Source organism: Cryptomeria japonica, chromosome 6 (assembly GCF_030272615.1).
Source record: "Cryptomeria japonica chromosome 6, Sugi_1.0, whole genome shotgun sequence".
Taxonomy (NCBI): Eukaryota; Viridiplantae; Streptophyta; class Pinopsida; order Cupressales; family Cupressaceae; genus Cryptomeria; species Cryptomeria japonica.
Genome location: NC_081410.1, coordinates 341,757,380 through 341,781,329, shown reverse-complemented (window position 1 = coordinate 341,781,329; position 23,950 = coordinate 341,757,380). Strand labels below are relative to the sequence as shown.

General features: G+C 39.2%; 1 protein-coding gene across 3 annotated transcripts in view; it reads left to right on the top strand.

The window, feature by feature from the left end:
- Positions 1-23,950, top strand: part of LOC131078011 (uncharacterized) — a 265,096-nt gene that overhangs the window by 50,555 nt on the left and 190,591 nt on the right. The gene's annotated exons all lie outside the window — the stretch shown is intronic.

Genomic DNA, 23,950 nt, shown 5'->3' with positions numbered 1-23,950 from the left:
TGAAGTGCTTACAAGTGATTATTCTGTTTTAAAGAGGCATACATTCTATACAAACAAAGAAAACATAAGAGTATGCTTCTTCCTAAATTATGGTAGTAGAGAATATTCTTCGATAGTTTCATGTATTTTGATTAAATAGGTTGCATTTGTGTATTCTATGATAAAAAAATTCTGATGATGTGGCATGGACTCACTTGCATCTTTGAAGTGATTAGAAGTGTTTTGTCTTTCTTAAATTGACATGGATTACATACAGTACACATAAGATGTATGGATGTAAGAGGCTGCAAAAGTGTAGAGAGCTCTAGAATTTCTTAATGTTGTAGAAGTAGTTGGTAGTGAGACTGGTGCCTTACAAATTGATTACTGGCCATTTATATAAGTTAGTAGACATGAGAATTTGTGGTGATGTGTGTTAGAGTACAAACTTTAAAGTTTATTATGAGAATGCCATGAAAGCCTCAATATAATGACATCAAGTTTCCTCAATCCATTACTGCTGTTCTTTTTTGCTTCTAGGTTCGATTGTGTTATTGCTTTTTACGTCAATGTTTCAGATCACACCGTGATCCATCATTAGGATGAAGAGAGCTAGAGGAGAAGAATTTGTTGCAGACCAAGATATATAAAAAGAAGAGAGGAGGGATATTAATCATGAAAACCTTGATCCTTGTGCCACCTACCTACTCTCTCCCTCCTCTCTTCCCTTTATATATCTTGGTCTGCAACAAATTCTTCTCCTCTAGCTCTCTTCATCTTGATGATGGATCACAAAGTATAATCTGAAACGTTGATGTTAAAAGCATTAACACAATTGAATCCAGCAGCAAAAATCACTTCTCCTCCAAGGATTCCCTTTACACTTGTTGCAAGATATCTGTTTTTTAAGTATCTTATCCTTGCTTGTAAGAGTATCGCCTCTTTAAGCTTGGATTTATGAACATTGTTGCCTAAAGGATACCTCCTTGGTGTTGAAGGTTGGGTATCCTTGTTTCTAGCTTCCTTAAGACATCAAGATAGGGCTATGTTGACATCTTAAGGGGGTGGCATACATATCGCCCTCTTTGTACTATATTGCACTATTTTTTTGCAATGTCTTAAATGGGGTGTTCATTCTCAAAACCAGAGAAAACAAACTCTTACGCAAGATGCTTTATGCTCGAAACCAGACGCAACATTGATATATGTCTTAGACGGGGTGCACATTCTCGAAACCAGAGCAAACAAACTCTTACATGAGATGTCCTCGAAACCAAACATATATTTGTCTTAAACATGGTTACACATTCTCAAAATCAGAGCAAACAAACTCTAACACAAGATGTTCTCGATACCAGACACATTTGCATTTTCATTTCATGTCTTACATAGGTTGTTGCATGCTCGAAACCAGAGAAAACAAACTCTTATACAAGATGCTTAATGCTTGAAACCAAACATCACTTGCACACACGCATGAGGATGAGTGGAACTAGCAAAACACAACTAGACTATTCCTACTCTCCTCTCCAACATTGATCACCTAGAAAAACACATCTAGAATGTGTATCCATGTCTTCTCTCATTCTTCTCATGGATTACCTAGAAAAACACATCTAGATTGTGTATCCATGCTTCCTCCTTTCTTCTCATGAGATCATAGCTTTGCTATTTGTAGTTCATGGATGATGCATGCTCTTACTTTTTTATGTGATCACTTGTGTTCTTGAGATGACATTTTTCAAGAATGATATTAGTGGTTGAGACATTTTGATATCGAGGTCTCTTCGGCTAGATGACTTGAGGTCTTGTTTTGGTTTTTAGCTTTTGTGTTGTGTGTCTTTTGCTTTTTTGTCTCTATTGGTCTTTGTTTGTCTTTTTGTGTTTGTCTTGTTTTGTGTGCCCTTGCATGTGATTGAGTGAGTTAAGATTCTAAGATTGGGGGCTTGTTTCCTCGAAATTAGTGATGTCTTATACTCATGATTATGCTCCTGATTGCTCCTCTCTTTCATCTCTTTCGTCCACTTCAACACAAGTATTTGCATAAGCTCATACTCTTGTTAAAGTGGGGGCTAAATGTAGCTTCGTAAATTGTCATTGAGCCAATTTACACCTCATGTTCGTGCTCCTACTTTAGCCTGTCTCCTCACCTCCTACCTAGGTCCATTATGTGCCTTATCTCCAGTTATGTGCATCGTAAATTGAGGTCCCTAATTGAAAAGGACCGGGGTGTGTAAGAACCCCACCAGTTCTAACCTTTGACATTGCTATTGAATTTGATTTTTGGTTTTGTAGTTTTATAATTTTTTTGTGTTTTTGCAAGGGTTTGATTGAAAAAGCAAATGCCAAATAACTAAGGAATCGATTGCAACTGAGAATACTAAAATTGTTCAAGGAATGATAATTACAATCATACAACTCTAGTATTTATTGAAATACTTAAACTTCTACAACACATGCATACCCGGAAATAAGGATAACAACTGCTGCTGGGAATTTTCTGCTAAAAAGCAGGCTCTAAATGATTCGACTCCTCTCCAAACTGATTGACTTTGCCTTCGTGATGTTCGCTGATGGTTTCCTCACTGTAAGGCACCTCTTCCCTAATTTTATTGGAATTTATTGGACAACCCTTCGTCAAAATCGCCCCCTTAGACTTGGCACCACCTCTGCTGCAATTTGATGGTGGCTGCTACTGTTCGTACTGCCTAGAAAAAATAATGCCACAGTGTGAGGGATGGCTGTTCTATTCCGTCCTTCAATTTACAGATGTAGCTCATTCAAACAGCTGTAGAACCCTTGTATTTCTTCACCAATTTGCACAAATGGAACCTTTGTATGAAGCTCCCCTGGTTGCCAAATTCATTGGATATTTCACCAATTCAGATGGTTGCAACATTGAAGATTTTCCCGTTCTCCAATGGCGGATGAAAACTGAAACCCTTGGTCTCTGCTCTCCACAAAGTCATGAGAAAGAGATGCAAATAATAATGATCGAACTTCTCATTGCAAGCTCAATATATTCTTAGAAGAAGTTCGAACTTCTCCAAAACGCACCTTTAATAACATTAAATGTTATAATTTAACGTTGGCATCATTAATGAAATAAAAACCTTGGGTTGTGTGGACATAATTAATTAATAATTCGTCCCCATTCTCATGATGCCTAGACCCTCAAGTTATAAGTTAAGTTATAACTTTATATTCACCTTATGTAATGTTTTATTAATAATTTGGCCACATAAACATTAATATCTCCCAAAATACTTAATATTTCTCTATGCCGTCTGAAATGGGAGTCCACGCTGCTTTTTCCCATGTGACCATACAACCATGCTAAAAATAGAAAGGGTCCTTCTCGAACAACCCAAGACTTACTATAAATAGTAAGTATAGCAATTACCATAGCAAATGAAGTCTGAATGATGCCAAACGAAGACCAAACCAAAGCATACAAAACACTGGAGATGATACAATCCTCAGGAGACCCTCTATCCAAACTCATTAGCTTACAAGGGTCAGAATGATAGGCTAATCTCACCGAGTATTTGATGTCAACAAGAAGGGGACATCACAGGGCACTAGCACCTTGGTCCTAGGACCAGAGCGCCTCCGTCCTAGTCCCTCTTAGTTGGGCCCTATTTTAAAACGGGAGATGGGTCCTATCTCTCCAAAAGGAAATCAACTTTGTGGCTCCGCATGACTGTTGGAGGTCGGCCTAAACGGTAAATGACCTAGATACCCCTATATAAAGACATTAATCAATTCATTTCGATCCTAAGACTCCAAGCAATCAAGCATTCGTGCATCCATGAAGCATTCATTATCAAGCATTTTTAGAGATCTTCAAGGCTGCATATTCTTCATTAAACCATTGTGGAGAAAAATTACATCATTCATATGCAAACATGTGTGTGTGATTAGGGTTATGTCATGTTGATGCCATTTCATACAACATATGTGATTACATTCAAGAAGCAAAGCATCATCATCAACAATTGCAGATCTGAGGTATATCTTTCCATTGTTTATTTCAGTATTTGCATTATTCATTCAAGGTTAATTCCTAAATCGGGGGTTGATTTAGGCAAACCCCTATTCCCGATCATTTTCTCTTCTCTACTGTGTGCAGGAACAGGTATAGAGCTGTAATTTTTCAGAATCGACATAATTCACAAAGACGAATAGGTTCCCCTTTGGACGACGAAAAGTTTGGAGGACCAGAGCGATGGGCATTTTGGTCCCGACAATTTAGGTCGACCTTCTGGGAACAGATCCGAACATTCACATATTGCTCGGATCTAGGCTTGTGGCTTCGTTTGACAATTGTAGCTCATTGTTTATGCATAATTACTTCAATTTCAACACATTTACCCTAATTTCAGCATTTTCACAATTCAACTTAAAAAGAGGGAATCAAATCCTAACCTATGAATCTAATCAGAATTCTCAGCCCTTTCTTTGTTGAATCAAGGCTAGATCTATTGGATTCACTCCTCTTTAATGTAATTGGTGCCTAAGCAAAGTTTTAGTGGTTTTACTACATCATTTGGTGAAACCCTTATTTTCACCATTACACTTGCTTTCACCTCAACATCCTATATGGATGTAATTCTACTAAAAACTTCCACATACCACTTCAGGTTCAATGCTTAGGTGACCATGTGCAAAGGAGTGTTGACCTTCCATCTTTGATGAATGATTTACTGAATATGATTGTTGTGGAATAGCAATGTGTGGCCCTCTTGCATGATAGCTTTCATTTGGTCAAGCATACAATCAATGCACTCGTACAATTGCCAAAGGTTAGGTGCATTGACATCCCCATATTTAATAATTTTGAAGATTGGAGCAATGATGGAGGCAATATATTTTACATCACCTCGGAAAACATCACTCTTCATCCTCTTCCCTTGTTCTGTTTTAGATTTAGGCCATTGTCATGTCCCCATCTTTGAGCTAGTAAACAACAAATAGGTTGTATATCTGTTGCAATCGGCACACATTGAGGGAATCATCCTATTCCCATAAGGATTAAGACAAGTAAGAGATTAATATATCATCTCTTCATCAAGGCATAAAGACTTGCAAGCATCCAAGTTCTCATAGCGAAACAACTCTCTCACATATACATTGATCAAAGAATTATACTTTGAAATACAATTTAAATAATAAATAATAATATAAGTAATATCAATAAATAAGTAATAATAAAATATGATATTTGAGACAACTACAAACTAAGAAGTTAGCGATTGGAGACTGTGAAATCTAACAAACGAGACTATTCCTAATATGGATACCAAAAAATAAAGATTACCAAATTAAGTACGGAAAGAACCTATTTTGTCTATTGACTAAGTATAGCGATCAAAATAAATATTGATTACACTGTGATCAGTCGAAATATTAATACAAACGATGTGTTTAAAATATCTGATTTCATCAAGTATCAACACAAGTGGATTAAGTTATTGTTGTGCCTTGCACACACTCCCCGTCTTCGACAGGGTCCCCCCCTTTTTTGTTTTCTCGTCTTGTCCTCGCTCAGGTACTGAGTAGGGAGTTCTGGTAATTTGCAGAGAAGATGCAGCAATTAGGAATTTGAGGCATTAAGGGGATGAAGGAAATTCGCCTTGGAGGATGATTGCAATTTTGTTTGCAAAGGGGAAGATGAATGAAGAGCCTAGTATCGTCAAATCGAAGTCGCTCATCAGTAAGCTTAAAGTCTGAAGCAAGAATGCCTGAGGCAAAACAAAATGTACCTTTTGACGGAACTGCAAAGTTAAGAGGATGAGTGAGCATAACATTGTCAAAAATCGCTAAAATGAGTCAAACCTGAGCCAAAGATTTAAAAGTCGGCCTGGTAGGCTGAAATTCAAGTTTGAATGCAACCAAAGGTAAAATTTCGGCCTTTGAGGGAAATGTAAGCCTAAACCCAAAACTTGGCCCTCAAAACCGAAATTCAAAATACAGAAGAAAATTCGGCCAACTAGCCCAAAATAAGAGAAGTTCAAAATTCAGCCAACTAGCCCGATGTGCAAGAATTTCAAAATTTGGCCAACTAGCTCGTAAATGAAATCAAGTCTTTACATCCCGCAAAAGGCTCAGTTGGGCCGAAAACAAGAGAGTCCAAATCGCGAAAGCAAACAATGGAGCGTAAAGTGCACATTTCAGGCTTTTAGGCCGAAAGGACGTAGGGTGTAAAATCGCGCAAGTTTGCTTATTTGCTCGAAAACTTTAAAGTTGAAAATGAACTTTCAAAATAGCCTTGTAAGCCGAAGTTCGTTGATTAAGTCTAAATTGCGAAAATGCCCAAGAGAGTTTTAAAACTTCTAAACTTAGAAAGTCTTCTCATTAGTGGAAAATAACCAAAGCGTGAGAAGAAGCCGAAAAGGTAGAAAAGGCGTTAATTTAAAAAAATCTTGCAAAACTCCTCCTTCGCCCGAAATTCTCATTTCAATAGGTAAAAGGTCTTGCAAATAAGCCAGGTAAGCCGAAAAGTTGAATTTGGAAATCACAAGTTCATGACCCGAAGGCGTTGAAGTCAAATCTCGCGAAATCTTGCAAAGAGTTCGCAAAATGCCAAAGATGAAATTAAGTCTTCACATCACGCAAAAAGGTCATTTGGCCCGAAACTTATTCAAATAGGAAATTGCGTTATTTGCTAATGATCCAAAAAATAAAACAGAGAACTTCATCATACAAATCACGCAAAGGAAGGACTTTTAGCCAAAAAGGGGGAAGGCCGAAAGTCTTCAAAATCTCCAAGGTCACGTAGAAAATCTTCTGGAAGGCCGAAAATCTTCAAGTTAAGGTCTCGCGAAGGGCATTCTTTAGCCGAGAACCTTCAAGGTCCATCATCACGCGAAGAACACTTTCTTGCTGAAGGCACTCAAGTCTTTACATCGCACAACTGACATGGTTTGTGAAAGCATTCAAGTTTTCAAAAATTGCTCTGCATGGTTTGCTGGAAGCGTTTGAAGTCTTTGCAAAGGCAGCGAACCATCATTTCCCAAGAATCTTCAAGTCTTTGCAAAATCGCGGGGTTAACCATTCATTTAACAAAGCGTCCAAAATTTTCGAGATCGCACAAACATCAACATTTGGCCGAAAATCATTCTCCATTCGACAAAGCTATTTTCACCGAGTAAATTCAAATTTCTCCTTCAAATCATTAAAATTGTGCAAAATGGTCATGATAGTTAGCCCAGGGTTAGAGTGTAAGTGAAAGAGTGAAAACTTTGAAGGTTATAATTTAAGAAAATATCAACATAACATGCAACAACAACCAACTGGCGAAATCGGCCTTTAGACTGAAATTTCGGACTTGGAGAAATTTTGGAAAAATCAGGTCTAAACTAAAAAACACAAAACACTCTTTTCCAAGTGTATTCTCGAAACAATCAACATACAATTATCAAAACATTCAAAAGTTGAGTCACAAGCCAGAACGTTTGCAACTTACTGCCATTAACAATCATGAGTAACATTTCGAAATCCGCTCCAAGAGCAGTAATTAACCAAGCCAACTTGATTTTCAGCTTCAAATTGCATTTGGCTCCTGGACGATCAGATTTAAATTGTTTAAATCTTGTGTTTTAGCAATGTTTTCAAATTTCAATTACCTCGTTGATCGTCAATTTTAACTTTAACGTCGTCTTTTGGCTTTGCTAACCCGTTTTTTTAACCTTAATCTTGTCTCGTAATCCGTGTTCGGTTGTGCAGGATAGATGTCTAAATCAGCGACAGAGTCCTCAAAAGCACTTGACGCAACTGGAACATCTCGGATTTCCAAAGCTGACATTTCCTGCAAGGTCGAAAAAATGAAGTACCAGTACCAAGGAGGAGTCAAGGAGTCAAATGTCTAGAGTGTGTGGGACAGCTTAGGAGATACGGACTTAGGACATATTGATATTCAGGATTTCAGGAACAGAGTGTACTCTCCTAACGCCTATGGCAAGCCGAGACGGATGATGGAGAGTGGCATTGCTCAGGTAGTTGGTTTCCCTCCAACCGTGCAGAATTATGAATTAGTGGTTGAGGCTGCTAAACATTATTAGTTGAAAACCAGATTAGTGGTATTGAAGGGGATGGTACTAGCTGACTTCACGCCTCAAGCCTTGGGGAAGCATTTGATATCCCGTTTTCTGATGATCCCATTGCCACAACTATCGATGAGGCTCAAGTTGTTTATGACATGAATCCCGCTAAGTGCAAAACATTGATAAACGAAGAATGGTTCAGTGAGGAAGACCACCAAGCACTAGAATCAGTAAAAAGACCCCCAGAAGCAATTTGCATAATGAGTATGGTGATATGGTTACCTTACTCAGCCGGGTCATGGGACTTCCTCAATCCAATCTCTTCGAGGAATGGATGTTCTACTTCAATGAGCAAGTCTTCGCTTGGAAGTCTAAGTTCGACTGAGCTTAGATCATCAACGACAATATTCATACACAACTAGCTGAGCTTGAAGAAAAAAATACTTTGCCATGACTTCCTACTTGGTCTACATGTTTGCTCGACACCAGCCGCTAACATGATTAATTAAGAAAGGTGAGATTGGGAACGGGCCGAATCAGGTGAAAGTATACGACAGCTACCCTCAGTTGCATTACTATGACATTGCCCAGAGAAAAATTAAATTGCATATGCAATTGGTCAGTACGAGCATGCTAATGACGCTTTTACAATGTGCCTGATTAGATTAATGCAAGGAGAATTGCATATAAGGCTGTAAAAATAGGCTACCACCCTGATCCGGAAATACGGTGCATGGTTCATCCAGTTCCCCAGGTTCACTTACATCAAAATAGCAGGCTTTGAGGGAACACCATGTCGGCTTCCGCGCTATCCATCAGACAGATTAGTCCTCATGGAGGTAGCAAGGCAAGCACATCCAACAGGTAGCTTACTCGGAGACAAAAAGCAAACAGGGTTCACCTTCCCCATGATTTTGGGTAATCTTGATGCGCATTTCAAGAATTCGGTGCAAGCTGAAGAATCATTTGCTGAATTGGCGTCCTATTGCTTATGCGAGCATTTCCCTAGGAAATGCTTTGACCATGAGGGATTGGGAAAGAAGGCCTACGACAAGCATTACAGGGCCAAGGCATCGATAGAGGACTATTGGAGCAATTGTTTAGATGACTTTGAGTTCCGTCAGCGAGAATATTCAAGGTTGAGTGTTCAACAAATGCGGCTTTATGAGTACCGCCAGGTCCCAAATCAAGTAACGGACTATGGAAATTGCTTGCAAGTCCGAGAATTTGAAGCAGTCAAGGACCTCTCGCCAGCCATTGATAGGACTCAGGACCCAATCACAGATTTTGAAGCAGTCATAGAAGGTCCAAGGAGGTACACAGATAACTAGTTATCGCAACAAATTGAGAGGCTGACCCATGAAGGAACCCAATTCACATACAATTTGATGGGTAGTCTCGATTCCTAGTCTTCAGAGGACGAAGGAACCTCAAGCGCGCCAAAGGAAGAGGTTGAGAAACCTGAAAAAGAAGAGAAAGAAAGCAAGGGCCAATAGGGGGACTCGAACATCGAAAAGAACAAGAAGAGAAAAGATCCCAATCAGGAGGCCAGAGGTTACTTCCTCATCCAAGGATCCCAGTTTAGAGGATGATGTGGTTGAACTTGATTACATACCCACTCCACCTTCACAAAATGATCTTGTTGCATTCGAGGCAAATGATCCTCAAAAACAAAATGAGCAAGAAGTGGAGGTGAGGATCATTGGTTTGGATGGACCTGGAAATCAGGTCGAGGAGGGAGAGATTGCACCTGATCAAGGTATTGGTAAACAAGAGCTCATGCAAGAGAGCAGACATGAGTTGCAGCAGGAAGGCGGCAATAAAGATGATACCACGATTGAGGGAGAACGGAAAGAAGATGCAACTCAAGAACCCAACAAAACTGAAGAGCAACCGTTACTAGAGGCTACCCAGCAGTTGCTCAGTGAAGTGGGAGAGAACTCATTCGTGATAAAGGATTGGATACTACACCCAGTCCTCCTATGCTCGATCTGTTACGGATAAGCAGTGAGTCAGTTGAGGCCTCCAAAGAACAGAGTGAGAAACTAGCAATTAGATCTAGACAGACCATCCCTCAGGACTGGTCAATAGCTCGTGCATAGCGGAAAGCGGCTGTCAAACCACCAATTAACCTGGAGGATATCTTCTCTCGAGTAGGAGAAATAAAATCCAAAGGCAAGAAAAAGCCGAAGACTTACTCGAAGATCACTAAAGATGAGCAAAGGAATCACACGATTCATATTGCTACCCCACCTGTAGACAAACCAACAGATCAGATTGCAATGGCTGATTACAACGTCACGACCATCCCAATAGGGCAAGCAACGAAAGAGCAGGAGAGGGAAGAATTCAAAGATTCCGTGCAAAATATGCTCAGACAACTCGACGAAATGAGCGCTGAGAGATATATGTATCGGGCTCGTGCTGAGCAAGCTGAGGGGTACATAGATCACCTGTTGAGACTGCTGCAGCATGTTGCTGAATCCCATGTTCCCTTGTTGGCACTAGCACAAAAGACTACAGCTGAATTTGAAGGAGTGCGTGACACTGCCAAGGCCTTCAGGGAATGGATCCGCTGCATTAAAGTAAAAGGAAAGAAGATTATTGATGATGTGTTTGAAGTAACAATCAAAATACAAGCAACACAAATAAAGATGCTGGAGGTACAAAGGGAGTACGCCAAGATTTAGGAAATGGTTGCCTTAGCTCAACCACTCATGAGGGCCCTTTTTTGGACTCACACCTGGATTCTGGCACTACATTCTATCCGAGATCCTTATAATGTCAATACTTTGAAAGAGTGTTATTGGATCGTCAGTATGAAGATGGACATGGCGGACATCGTTAGGAAAATTCGAGAGGAATGCGAGATGGACTTATCCCATATTGAGAATGGCGGTGAAAATATCCATAAGGCATTGGTCATTGGTTGGACGGATACCATGGAGGATGCTGATGTATTATCACGATGGAATGCCAGGTTGAAGCCTGATAAAACTGCATACTCTATGGAGGACATAGAGTGCATCAACAAGTTTCATACAAACATATTGCGCTTCGAAGATCAACAATCGGATTGGCACGAGCGGCTAGGGATAGTGGACTCTCATCTTGAAGGCACACAGTTCAAATTGCGCAATCCTCCTTTCCCCCCTAATGAGGAATTGTTCCTCGTTTGTATAAAATTTCAAGAATATGTCCAGGAAGAACGTGCGGCATACCGGGACATTTGGAAAGGTTACTTGCATGAGGAAGATGAAGTTTTGGAGAAAAAGTCCACTTGGGGGAAGGAAAAAGTGCTTTCTTGAAAACATCTATTTCTTTCAAATTCTAAAATGCATTTTTTCAACATAAAGTTCCTTCCCAACTACCAAAGTCATTGTAAATTTTTTGAGCTCCATGCAAGTGCACTTTTTGGAGTAGCTTTATGTTTGGTAGTTGGTAGTTATTAGTTACTTTATGGTTGGTGTTGATATTTTGTTTTCCATTTATGGGTATGGGCAGCCTTGTTTTAAGGGATGAATCTGGGCCACTTGTTTAAGTTTAATCTTGGCCATTCATCTGTTTTGAAACCCTATATAAAGGAGTTGGTTTCTCTTTTATATTTAGTAAGAAATTGTGGATTGTTGCAAAAGCTCTGCAGAAATATATTTAGACTTAATGGAAATTGAAGTTATTGTTTCATGTGAGTGCATGGTCTATTTCTTCACTCTTTAAATTTATGTATGCATTTTGTTTTACAAAATAATATGTGCAAGTTGATATCTGATAGAAATCTTCGTTCATACCATTAAGGATTGGCTGATTGCTAGTTCCTCTGCATGGTTAGTCTGAACTTATTAATATTCTTAGTTCGGTTTTTGAACATGGAATGTATGAATCTCTCAAATTCAGTGTTTATGTTTAAAAACTTGAAAATCTGTTTCCCCTTTGGAAATTGCATCAATTTTATGTAGTTGTGTGAATCGCTGGCAAAATAAAATTTGATTATTGCAAGATTTCTATCTATCAGCTTGAAGGTGTTATTTTTAGGTACATTAGTTAGGCATTTTCTCCCTCTTTTCCCATCCTTTTTCCCCTTTTTTTTACCAAAGTTGAAGTCCGAACAGCATCGTATTAAAGCAAAATTGGATGAAATCAAAACTGTAGGATCTTAGGGAACTTGTGCGAACAAAACCAATTCTGTCTAACCGTAAGTCCCCTTTGTGTTTCTAGCAAAACAAATCAAATGTTGAGCTATCCTGCAGTCAAGAATTGACATTTGGAACCTTGAGGTCATCCCCATTGATCAACTAAAACAACATTAGGGCTTCCTTACACAAGAGAGGATAGGATACTCGACGAGATCATTCTATTTTGCGTTGGCCTGATAGAGTTGCAGCGATGCGACTTTAGCCATGTCAATAGTTATGAGAACCCATTATAATATGTGTCAGGGTTGCGGTCTAGTAAGACGTTGAATTGCCTGGCGAAGGTGAAATATGAATATGGATGATTTAATATTTGTGCTATGAATCTCCGATCACAAGCACCGTGGGATTAAACTTTGTGGCAATTCGATCTTCCATTATAGGGTATATTCTGTTTTGAGGATATATGGATTTCAGACCTGAGATTAGTTTTGACCAATATTTCGAATAATAACAGCAATTAAGAGATACATGTGAATACCAATGTAGATCAACGGAGACAGAGATAACGTCTGTGATTGGAGTAATTAATGATCATTATTAAGTCCTTAATCGTGAAGAGACACAATCGGTATATTAAATCGATATTATGAGAAGATGCGAATTAGCTATGAAGTGAAGAGGTATGTCTCTCAAAATGTATCCATCCCAACCGTTCAAGGTTTAAGATGGAGATTGATCTTATTCAGTTGAGGGCATTCAAGGATCAATCGAGAATAGTTGCATATCACTGTTAGCGATACATATACATTTGTACAATAAACTGATAAGTCAGTCTGCTATTAGACTTATATACAATTCTATGTGTTGATATGGGTTGTTAATTAGAGATCTCAGACGAAGGACATATATATGTTTAATATATTTTGTGGTTCATTTGCATCATCTGGCTTATTGATGTGATCATAAGGTTATACAAACAATCATCTTACAAGTTGGCGTCTATTTCTGGAGATATTCCCTGAGAAGAATCGCAAGGTTTATAGCATTCATAGACATTACACAGTGAACGCATTTGCCAAACACCGGAATATGAGGATTATCAACCATATTCCTTAAAGGAAATCAATTATTTAGTGATGTATAGATCATTACTTTGCAATAAAGTAAATTCTATTACCTGCACCTAAAGCATTAGTTGATTTATTTGAGACGGTAGTCTTCTGCAATTGGTTCTTAAAAATATAAGCTAATTGTTCTTAATTTCATAAGCCCAAGATAAGGGGACATTACAGCCATTGTTCCATTTTGTTGTCATAATCATTAGTTGTAGTGCCTCTTGCAACTCAAGCATCCTCTCCATGAGAATGAAATATGATGCTCATCTAGTCTCTATAGGTTTCAATTACTCCTTCTTAGAGAAGGTCTTGAAGAGCGCATGTGAAGTTTGTTGGTTGGAGATAAATATTTGCACATCTCTAGCGTTATTGACAATTGTCTTAATCCAATTAATTTTCACATGTCCTTGAGTGCAATATTCATGGTATGTGCACAGTGGCACCACCAAATAATTTGTCTATAAGCTTCCTCAATTAACTTCCTTGCAACTTTGACACACATGGGCTTCATTTGTCACTATTGAACCACATCTTGTAATCCAACCTCCTTTACAACATTTTTGAGGATTTGAAACTAAAAATCGACATTCTTGCAACGCCTCAAAAAATCAACAACCTTAAGAAAAAAAGGACCCTTTGTACATGTAACCATATTATTGATGAGTGGATGATCCACAATGTCCACCCACCCGTCCATGACTATTTTGCATTCACTTGTGACTTAAGATTCTTTCATTTTATTTTTCATCAAAGTAATATCTTGGAATAGTTCATGTCCAAGATTTTGATCCTTAATTTCATTTCCTTGGTGACACACTTGATGGTCTTGCCCTTGCTATCTTTTACCTCATCCTTAAATTGCACATGGAGTGAAATGCCATTAGCAAAGAAGAATTTGCCAATGGCATCATTTGCCTCATCCTCAGTGTTCCACGGGCGTTGGGGACGGGGGGACGGGGGGACGAGGGGGACGCGTTTCCGGGATGGGGGGACCAAGGGCCTAAATTTGGGGACGGCGGGGGGGGGGGGGTGGCGGGGTGGTGGTGCTCATATATATACATATAGTACTTGAAAAACTAGTTTTGAAAAGATGTATAACAGTATAACAGTATAAGAATTAGATTTCAAATGAAACTATAGGAAATACCAAGATTACTTAGATTAGTAATACTAATTGCTAAATGCTAAATAAAATTTGACAAATGAAATTGTCAAATCGGAGATTTCTCATTTCTATCATATGAATAACGAAAAAGGAAAACGAAAATATGAATATCTGATGCCATTGCAAAGTCTATAATAATAAAGATGATTACATAATTCATCATTACAATGAGTAGCCAAATACAAATACGTGTAGCAATAGCATTACAAAAGAGACTAGAGTCAAAGACAAAATGACAAAACTCAAAATGTAGCTAATGGAGGCCTCTAATCATCTGCGAACTCCTCCTCACTGGAACTGCTGGACTCTTGAAGATCAAGGTCCCTCAAGCTCACACCAACTAGCCCTGTATCTGAAGTGGTAGGATCATCCTCATCAATCTGTGAAGGCTCCTCTGGCTCTACATCCCATCGTGCCGCTGGACTCTCCTTGTACACGAGTGTCTTGCGGTCTATGAGAGGCAAAGCATTGTGTACAGCCACAAGCTTCTCTGCTCTCTTAGAGGGAAGTCTGTTCCTCTTAAGAGAGTGGATGAAGCTATATGTAGACCAGTTCCTCTCAGCAGCTGAAGAACTGGAAACCTGGGATAGCAGACGGATGGCTAGAGTGGTGGTCAAAGATTTCGGGCCATGACAAGTCCACCACAAAAGTGGGTCCTCCTGTGCCATAGTGTCTATATCCATCTTTGCCGCATCTGAATAACCTCTAAGAGTGGCAAATCTTCCCCACTCAGTGCGCATTGTGCCGGCATCTCTGGAATCAAACATCTTCTCTATGCACCTAAAGAAACCCGCCTTCACCTCATCATCCTCAATCGGTGTCATTCTACCCGGTCTAGCCTTGTACCACTTAGGATTCAAGGCAAAGGCAGCCATATGCAAAGGAGTGTTCAACTTGTCCCATCTACTCTGAATGATAGGCCGGATTTGCTCATTGTAGAATGCTAGAGAGTGGTCCTTCACTCGCACAGCAGCCCTCATCTGGTCAAGCATAGAGTCAATGCACTCATACACCTCTCCAAGGTTAGGTGCATCCCCATCCCCATATCTGATCACCTGGAATACTGGAGAAATGATGGAGACAATGTATTTCGCATCAGTCCAAAACACATCACGCTTCACTATCTCCTTCACCCTTCTCCCCTGCTCTGTCTTGGCCTCAGCCCACCTATTCCACTCATTAGTCATAACCATGAGTTGCAATGCCTCTTGCAACTCAATCATTCTCTCCAAGAGAATGAAATAGGATGCATATCTAGTCTCTACTGGTTTCAAGAACTCCTTCGCGAAGGTCCTGAAGAGTGCATGTGAAGTGTGGTGGTTGCAGATAAACATCTGCACATCTCTCGCATCGGTGACCACTCCTCTAATCCAGTCAATCTTCCCCATGTCCTTGAGTGCATTGTTCATGGCATGCACACAACATGGGGTCCACCAAATGTGTCTATAGGCTGCCTCAACGAGTCTCCCTGCTGCTCTACACACATAGGCTGCATCTGTCACTACTTGGACCACATTTTGTGGCCCAACCTCCTCAATAGCCTCCCTGAGGACTTGAAACTGGAAATCAGCATCTTTACGATGCCCTGTACATGCAACTGCTCTAAGGAAGTATGGGCCCTCTGCACATGTGACCATGACGTTGATGAGTGGACAATGGCTAATGTTCGTCCACCCATCCATAACTATGCTGCACCCCGATGCTGCCCAACATGCCTTCATCTTCTCCATCAAAATATTGATCTTGGAATAGCTTTTATCCAAGATCGAGGTCCTCGTTTTCGTCTCCCCTGGTGGCACATAAGATGGTCCTCCCTTGGCCACCATATCCATCATCTTCCTATAATAAGGAGACCGTGTAACATGAAATGGAATGCCATTGGCAAAGAAGAAATTGCCAATGGATTCATCTATCTCATCTCTCAGCTGCACATTAAACGTATCAGCAATGGGGTTGCTCTGTGGTGTATGCAACCTACGTTTCCCAGCCCTGGCAGCAGTAGAAGTGGAAGTAGATTGTAATGTCCCCTTTTTAGCGCAACATGATATGGGGTGTCGTTAGCCTATTCTGACATGGTCCCGAAGGCTAACAAGGACATTGATGGGATCCTGAGGTGTTTTGGCCTAGGTGTTTTCGATTTCAGGCCAATCGGTGTTGCTTTGACAGGGTTTCTAGACACTTACTATTTATAGTGAGTTAGTCTCCAAGCAGTGACTTGAAATTTTTAGTGTTTCCCTGGTTGGCATAACTATCAGTAAAAATATTTGAAGGCGACAATGATTTAAAGGGATTATCAACAATGTTTTAATATTTAACGATAAAGTGTAAAGTTAAATTAAATATTTAACTTTATCGTTATTTTATAAGGTTGGGAATATAAAGTAATGTTTAAAATATTAAAAGTTCCCTTTAATGGTACATTGTGGGAAATAATATTTTATTCTAATTGTATTATCCCACATTTAGGAAATGAAGTGTTTGCATCCAGGGAGAAGATATAAATGGAGGTTGAGAGCTCTCTTTTGGGATATGCTGGGATGAATTAATGTTATGCTGTTGGATTTCGTAGAAATCTGATTATTGGGCTTGGAGGACGGAATCCCTCTTTGCTAGCATTCTCTTCGCTGTTGAAAGACACAGTCAGGAGGATTAATGGTGTTTTCATTCAGGAAACACATTGGGCTTCATTTGGTGCTCTCGCATGATGTTTTTACAGGGGTTTGAAAGTGCAGATTTGAAAATAGTGTTTTTGCTACAGTACCGCGTGAATAGTGTTTTTGCTACAGTACCACGTGAATAGTGATTTGCTACAGTACCGCGTGAACAGTGATTTGCTACAGTACCGTGTGAACAGTGTTTTTGCTACAGTGCTGCGTGAATAGTAAAAATGCTACAGTGCCGTGAATAGTGCAGCTACAGTGCATGAACAGTGTTTTCAGCAGGTTCTATACTTGTGGAGTCCAGGTTTGAATTTGTTTATTATCATATGGTTTGTAATATTCTTCAAATCTGATTTGTATGCTTGGAGTTGGAATTAAATAATTACCATCAGCATTAATCCTCTTGTTTTTGGTATTTGATATGTCTGGTTATTTTTATATTGAATAAACTTTGAAAGCTTTACAATAAATATCAGTTTACCAAATTTATCCTATAGCAAATCAAGAACCAAAAATTCCAGTAGTCAGCTTGCACGCCAACTGTTTGACAAAATTACACTAAGTAAAAAGGACATAAATTTAGTACCAAACAGGGGGTGTCCATTACATAGATGGAGATCCAAACATCATTCCTCACGCCTGCGAAGCATGAGAAGTATGTGGCATTGGCACATTCTGGTTGTCGTGAAGTGATGCCCTAACAGACAAAGTAGTAGGCATTGAAATATTTGTGTCATCTGGAACCCCCCAAAGCCTGCTAAACTCAATTCTGTACTGTATATTTTTGCGTTCCTCCAAAAACTTACAATGTTTCACGCATTTTCCTCTCCAAAACAGAAAGTGTGCATTCACCCTGCTAATGCTACCGAACCATTCTCTGTCACAAATATTGCACTTCCACTTCCTTGTTCCCCCACTTGAATGTGATGCAGTGCCTTGTACTGATATTTGTGAAGCAAACTGTTTTAGAGGAGACTTAGGATCAAAATGACCCCTAGGATATGGTGCCAACAACTCTAAAGGGCAACCTGTACTAGCTGGTGCACTTGCCATAGAACTAGATTGGGCTCCAGGATCAGCCCCATGGTCACCCCCCTCATTTTCAGGTTCATATTTTGAATCATTCTCACTATGAGAATGGATTTCCATGTCATCTTCACTCGTGCCTTGGGAGCTCATTGTGAAATTGACACTGCATTTCACAAAATAAAAATAAAAATAAAATCAGCGTTGTTTAACAATATATTTTTAAATTTTTTTCCTATTCATCTCAAAATGAGATTTGATGTTGAATCAAGATTCAACATCAAATCTCATTTTGAGTCTTGAGATGAATAGGGAAAAAAAAACCAAAAATGACATAGAACAATGAAAATCAGAAAGTAAAACAAAAAAAAAACAAGAAGAAGTTGAAAAACCCTACCTTGTGCTTGAAAAATCTCTCCAAAATGTAGAAGAATCTTCTTCTTCCTCTTCTTCTTGCTTCTTCTAGCTCCTATCACACTTGCAGTCACTTTTCTCACCCCTTCAATCAATCTTCTTCAAGTATTTCCTCCTCTTCAAGTTGCTGGAAAAAAAATCAGTTTTCCAAAATGAGAGTGAAATCCAAAATAAACATGCTTTTGTGTTGTTTTGGGGGGTAGGGTGGGGCCCACGTCCAATTAGGGTTACCCCTTAACCCCCCCCAACAGACACATGTTTTAAAAAAACTTAAAAAAGTGCTTTTTTATGCGTGGGAACGCGAGAGACGCCTGGGCGTCTCCCCGTCCCTTGAGAGACGCCTGGACGTCTCTTGAGGGACGGGGAGACGCCCAGGCATCTCCCACGGAGACGGCCAGACGTCTCCCAAGAGACGGCCAGACGTCTCCATGTCTCCCTGGGAGACGCGGGGATGTCTCCACGTCCCGACGGCGTTTGGGTGGCGGTGGTGGGACGGCGAGGGACGTCGCGTCCCCGTCCCCCCGTCCCCGAGACGTCTCTGATGGGGGGACGCGTCCCCGTGGAACACTGCTCATCCTTAAGTGCACATTGGATAATTTTGCTAGTGGTTTTGGAGCATCACTTGACATCTTGTGTTTGTCCCTAGTCGTTGCTGCCTTTGAAATAGAAGAAGCTAGTATATGTGCAACTCACCTTTGGAAAGTTGTAGAAGTAGAACTCTGTCTTTGAATATGTAATGTCCCCTTCCTAGGTGACAGGTAGTTGAGCAGGGATTGGCCTATCATCTGGTTTCCGTAGGCCAGTGGAGTGAAAAGGGAACCCATTCAGGAGTCATGGAGCCTTGCAGGGGGCTTTGTGAGCTGATTTAGATGTTTAGACGACAGTTCCTACTTTTTAGGGATGTCTCCTATTTTTTAGGGAGAACTGGCAGTTGACTGGATGACCACTCGGGGGACCAGGGAGTAGAGCAGGATCCTTTTGAGCAGTTACAGGTGCTTGGAGAGAGGTTCCTATTTTTTAGGGCGAGTCCCTACTTTTTAGGAGTAACTGTCAGTTGGCCTATAGGACTTAGACAACATCAGTGATCATAGTGCTTCAGACGGAATTCAAATCTGAGTCACGAAATTTAGATCCGAGTCACGGATTTCATTTTAATATTTCCTAAGTTGGATTAAATAAATAATAATAAAGTGAAATAATATAATCACTTTATATTAATAAAGTGGCCCCTTGGCACATTCTCCTAGAAGCTATAACTTAAAGGTTATGACTTAATAATATGGCCACTTTTAATGGGGAATCAGACCCTCAATGGGTCAAACCACTTAGGGGAAGTATTTTTTAAATAAAAATAAACATTTTAACATGTTTTATGATGCCAAAAGTCCAACCCTAACCCCAAATTCGAATTAGGGTTTGAGGAATGTTAAAAGAGCATTCGGGAGTTCATTTGTGCATTATGTTTTGATGAATTTTGAAGAATTCTTTACCTTCAGCAAGTCTGCAGCATATTGGCAGAATTCTGGAGCAAATTTGGGGATGGAAACCTCCAAATTGCAGGTGTAGGACGGAAACCCTCACATCTATCAGCATATTGAACATTATTGGAAGCTCTTTTCAGGTCTTTGGGACCAAATTCAAGAGCATTTTGGTGGATTACAGCAACACTGGGGTCTGAGATTCTGATCTGGGCAGAAATAATACAATTTCCAGCAAGCATATGTTCCCAATCAGTAGGTTGTACCTTTCCCCTGCTGGCTGTACCTCTATTTCTTGCCTCGGGTTTTCAATAAAATAATTGCAGGGGTTTTGAGTCAGCAAATTGCATTGTTCTTCATTGTTAACATCAAGGAATAATATATTGGAGATCATTTTGGAGGAATAAGGTCAATTGAGGTCAGCAAATGCAATAATACAGGGAAATACTACATTCCTGGAGGGTTTTACCTGGCAAGAATTAAGAATTCCATTTGGGTTTTCTTAGAGCTTCCCAAATTGTTTTTGGTAATTATAAACTAGGAGAATAAAATACCTTGGAGCAACTTGCAGCACCTGGAGGCTCTTGTATTGCTTTGTGCACCACCTCCAGCATCAAATAAGCTCATCCAGGCAGGGTGTTGGACCTCTGGTAGGCCAAATTTGGCTCTAGTTGTCTTAAATAGTCATTCTCTTGAATTTATAATTTGCTGCAATAAAATCAGAGTTCTGATTTCCTATTTTTAGTATTAGTTTAGTTTCCTATTTGTATTGCCTCTACTGTGTAACTTTCAAAAAGTCAATAACATGCAAGTTATCCTAAAATCTCTTCAAAAACCAAAATAATTACATGCCGGTTAAAGAATTGAATCAAACAAACAAATCAGCTGTCAAAATCAGTGGTTGGCATCTTTCAGATGACCCCTCATTCTTAGAGACAAAAAACAGATGTAGGTGCATTGTCTTCACCACCTAGCCAACCCCATAACTTGTCACAGCCCTGTAGTTCAATTTTTTTGCCAACCTCTCACATGCATCTACCCTTTGCCTTGGATGGAAGGAAGTGGGGTTTAACTCTAGTACTGCTGCCTTGAAATTCAAATTACAAAAATGGCACCCACAAACTAGTGCCCCTAGACGCTCTAGGCTTAATTTGTAATTTTATTGCGAATTGCTAGTATTGTGGAAGGGCAACTAATATTTGCACTCGCAATGGAACTCGTGGTTTGGGTTTCAAGGTCCCCTCTTTGCTTTTGCACTTAAATTAGGTGCATAATTGGATTCAATTTCATTTTCAACTTTAACCTATTGAGGGTCAACCTCATCTTCACACGTGAGAACTCATATCGATATTGTAATAAAAGATATAAAATTTATACAAATATACTTTAAAATTAAAATTGATACTATGCATAATGCAATGGATTAAGACACAGATTTTCTTTTTGTTTTTTCTTACTTTAGGTTGCACGAAGCGCAAATGCAGAGGATACACAAACAAAAATCTTTGTTCTTAACCTTTGTCAAACAAGGATTTAACCTTTTCTTTTCTTACTTCAGGTTGCAGCAAGTGCATAAGCAGAGGATACACAAAAGTTATAATCTTGATTAGACAAAATATAAAATTTGATGATCTAAAATTAAAAAATAAAAATATTTCAGCTTGCTGTTGTATAATTAAAAAAAGTAAAATTTGATCATGATTCATTAATATTATTCATTGAAACATTTGTGTTTACTCCCTTCGGGGTATGTGCTTTACTACTGGAAGTAACTGGAAGTAAATAGGAATACAATGATACAGAATTCACAGCAATGCTGAAAGATCCCGGATAGATCTTTGCTGTTAACCTGCTGTAATTTTTTATTTTTAATTTTGTTTTCCTGTTTATTTAAGTTTTTCTTACAGAACTAGACAAAAGTGCAGAAAGGGTTGTTTGTTTTTGTGTTTTTGATTGTTTTATAGCATAGGAAGGAATAGATAACAGCAAATATGAAGCAATACTGAAATAAATGAGGTATACAGCAAAAGTCAGAATTATTGCAAATCGTACCAGGCAGATTTGTCTGAATTACAAAGCCAAACAATGAATCCAATGTATTTCCCAAGTTCTCATACAAATTCGAAGTCAAATTGGAAGATGAAGAATGTTCTCCAACCCCACATACACTGGAAGTGAATACAAGCAATACCCTATACACCACGTGGTGTATTTGCTGCAAATGGCATTCCTCCAGCTGCAATGAACCACATCTCCACTGGAAAGATGGTAGGCTACGCTGAAACCCTACTGAGAATTGATGCCTCTGTCCTTAATCACCACGCACAATGCCTTATAAGTCCGGTGCCAAAGATTGCTGAGGGCTACGTCCCAGCCAATCCTAATCCTGGGGTTTGCGTCCCAGTCTAGAAATCGCTCTCTAGAGCAAATTCATACAAGTTGTCAAATATGCAAAAGATAATCATAGAATGAAGCTCCTATCCCCTTATAATCCCTCTCAATTGCAAATCGAACCCTAATTGTCTCCAAGTGGCGTGGTCTAGTGGAAATGTTATAATTTCTTATTTTAAAGTGGTCATGTTACTAGAAAATGACCTTTTTCCCCATAGATAGAAATCCGCTCACTGAATTGCCCTGAGACCAAAGAGAAAGATTTAAAGAATTTCAAGATCTTTCCAACGAGCTATCACACAATAGGATGCGCATCCAGATGAGGCCAAAAATCCCCTTATTACTCCAAAATGGCTAACAACTTAGCCTTATTTAATTATTAAACGCTAACTTAGGAAATATTAAAAATATAACCCGAATAGCCACAAAATGCCCAACTGACATTACAAACCCTAAAATCATCCTGTCACCTGTCTGTGACTGAAGTCGGAAATCAAGGATTCACTGGTAGTCTCATCCCTAAAATCTAGTGATGCTCCTAAAATTTAGGAAACAAGCCCAATCTCTCTGAAACTGAACCCAAAGAGGCATCTCATGGAGACCCAACCTTGGGCATGATCAAACCTCCTAAAAAGTAGGAACTGCCTCCTAAAAACAAGGAATGTCTCCCAACTGATCAATAACTGCTAGAACACCAAGTCTCCAACACTGAATAACCAAACCGGTCTCTGTCCAACCCTGTCAGCCTACAAGACCCCATAATAAGCTGACTCACATGTCTCTGCTAGACTGAGCTAGAGTGGGGACATGACAGTATGGTAGAATGATCTATCTTTTATTCCAGAACATGTAATTTGTACAACAACAATCCCCTTGTTCCTGATACAAGATTAGATATATACACCTCTCGGCGGTTGGTTAAGAGTGCCAACCGCTGGCAACTACCAACTACCGCTATGGAAACTATAATTCATTACATTGCCATTATTTAAGAAATCAAAGTATTGTTTATTTAGTCGCGGCAGATTTGCTGTCTACAATTTGCAAAACTACATTGAGAACTGTTGAACTTAATATTTAAAATTGAAATTTGCAAGAAATAAGAAGAAACAATTGTAATAATGAGCTATTCAATACATTTCTATGAGATTATATCTCTAATCATTGGGCTTGCTGTTTAATGCAACTCTGCATGTCTTGTTTGAGCATTTTAATTTAGTTTTGATTTTTGATTTTGAGTTGATAACTTTATTTTGTACTTTTTATTCATGATTCATGAATTGTAGAAATGAATATCATATGTATAATTATTGGATCAATGGATTGCCATTGAAAATTCAGCATTTTGTATTTGCCTTCTTAAGTTCAATTTTTAAAATTTGTTTAACTTGATTTTTAAATTTATTTGAATTTCATTCAAATATTAAATTATATATTATTTTAATATCTATCCTCCCATTGCACCAAAATCTTTGTTTTTTTGTGGTCCCTAAAACCTGTCTTTCTGTTGTTAAAACTTGGAGAAACACCAGAATTAACTCACA